Source organism: Buceros rhinoceros, unplaced genomic scaffold, assembly GCF_000710305.1.
Source record: "Buceros rhinoceros silvestris isolate BGI_N320 unplaced genomic scaffold, ASM71030v1 scaffold9555, whole genome shotgun sequence".
NCBI lineage: Eukaryota > Metazoa > Chordata > Aves > Bucerotiformes > Bucerotidae > Buceros > Buceros rhinoceros.
In genome coordinates, this window is record NW_010413471.1 from 83,356 (window position 1) to 85,495 (window position 2,140).

At 40.2% G+C, this 2,140-nt stretch overlaps 1 protein-coding gene across 2 annotated transcripts in view; it reads left to right on the forward strand.

Moving 5' to 3' along the window:
- EVL (Enah/Vasp-like) overlaps positions 1-2,140 on the forward strand; it is an 89,072-nt gene that overhangs the window by 69,326 nt on the left and 17,606 nt on the right. The gene's annotated exons all lie outside the window — the stretch shown is intronic.

Consider the following 2,140-nt stretch of genomic DNA (forward strand, 5'->3'; position numbering starts at 1 on the left):
GCGTAGGGAAACTGGTTCCCTGCACCTTTATGAGTAACGCTGAATGGCCTGAGATGTAGTAGGGGGTTGCATGTGACCAGTAAATGGGTCAGCAGGTGGTGACATCTCACTCACGTTTTGTAAGGTTGACTTTGGGATAGCAGAGCTATCATGAAGGTCAGAGGAGAGCTCCTGCTCATCCAGAGGTGGGCAGATGCCACTGGTCCCTGCCGCCTGGCTGAAAGCCCTGATCCAGATCTTCATTTAACCAGTGGAAAGCACTGATTCTTCAGACCATATGTAACTCAGACCTCAAATTTAGGTGCCCAGTCTGTACATTTAAAGTGTAAGCAGCTTAACTGTGCTAGAAAAAAAATTATGTATTGGTTTTTGTTTAGAGATGGTAAAAGCCTCTTGGGTAGGTATTACTCATCTGCTACAGGACACGTGGTTCTGGGAAAGCTACTTTTGCTCCACTGAACTGGAATAAGCTATGGCAGGAGATGCACTTCGATGTTACGGCATCTGCACTAGAGGATTTTTAATTTTATTTATGCTGATGCATTCTTTAAGCATAGAGCAGACCTAATTTTAGGCCTAGCCTTTTCTGAACAATTTATAAGCAGTCAAGGAAATGAAGTTACAGTAACTACCCTGCAAATGTGTCTGTTTAAAAGGTTTTTTAAGACCTTTAGACAAATGTTAAAAGAACATATTTGTAATTCAGAGTGTAATTTGTCCCCCCTTGTACTTTACTCCTTGCATTCTCCTTAAGCAGCCTTATGCCAAGCTCAGACTTTATTTAGTTCCACTGGAATGTGTTTGACTTCCTCACAGTGTAAGAACTTCTCCTTTTAGCTCGTGTGGGAGGGTGCCTTTGGCTCATGTAAACTGATTCTGCCCGAGGGCAGGCAAGGCAGGCATGAACTCCGACTTCATGTGACCCTTGTTTTGGGGAGTGCCTCACACCTGTATCTGCTCTGCAGTGGCCCTAACAACTTGGAAATGTCTTACATTTCTTTTCTGGTCTGTCAGATTGGAGTTTTCCAAGTCTGTCCTCCAGATAAACCTAGAAATTCCCACAGGTTTAACAAGGAAAATAGATGTGTCAAGTTGTTCTTCATCATTAAATTTTGCTGATGAATGTCAAGCTCTTGTAGAGGACGGCATGTTCAGGAAATTCTTAGTACTTGTGTTTGCAGCTGAAATTGTATCAGTGCAATTGATGCTGTGGCATATGTGTTCAGCCTTTAACTATCAAATAAGAGCCAGGGTCTGTATTACAGAAATTATTTCTATTTATTTGGTTTTAAGGTGTCATAGCTTAAATGAAACCAGTTGAGCCAGCCAACTAAAACTGTTCCTGAAAACCGTTTCCCCTTTGCACATGTAATAATTTTCTCAGATGTGTATAATACTTTTCCAGAAATTGTCTGAGTTCAATAGATTGCATGTCCTGAACATAACAAGTTTAGGATTGATCCCGCCACAGTGAAATCATGGATTTCCCTTTCCCATCTATTGAGTTAGAATTGAAATATGGAAAATTTGTTTTGCAAATTAAGACATTCTTTTTTTCCTGCATAATGTAACTTTGTTTTTCTGACTTTTTTCCTTAAAAAAGCTTCTATTGGTATGTAAATAAGATAGAATTATTTAAAATTGCAGGAAAGTACAAGTAAAAATGTAACATGGAAGTCTCTAAAGTATTACATAAGGAGTGAAAATAGAAGTCTTTCTTACAGTTAAAGCTTGCCTTACTGTACAGACCATGAAGTAAAGCTGTTGCAGAAAGAAGAAATCTCTTTACAGTTAAGATTGGCCCAAACACATGTAGAACAAATTCAAGGCAAGCTTGGCCTAGACCATGGAAGAAAATTGCAATAAACATTACCTTACTGAGGAACTTGGTAATAATTTCAGAGCTGCATTTTAGTGTGGTTGAAATCTTTAGTCCCTATGCATGCACTGGGCAAAAATCCTGGCAAATATTCTGGTTTTCAGCTGTCGATCTTCTTAACAAGCGAAATGCCGGGGTGGGTTTGTGACAGGGGTCAGTGATGGCTCTTTCTGCAGAAGTGCTGAAGTGTGAAGAGAAGACCTCTGCTGATAGACCCTGGGAACTGCACATCTCTGGAAAGCAAGACCTGGGAAAGGGTTC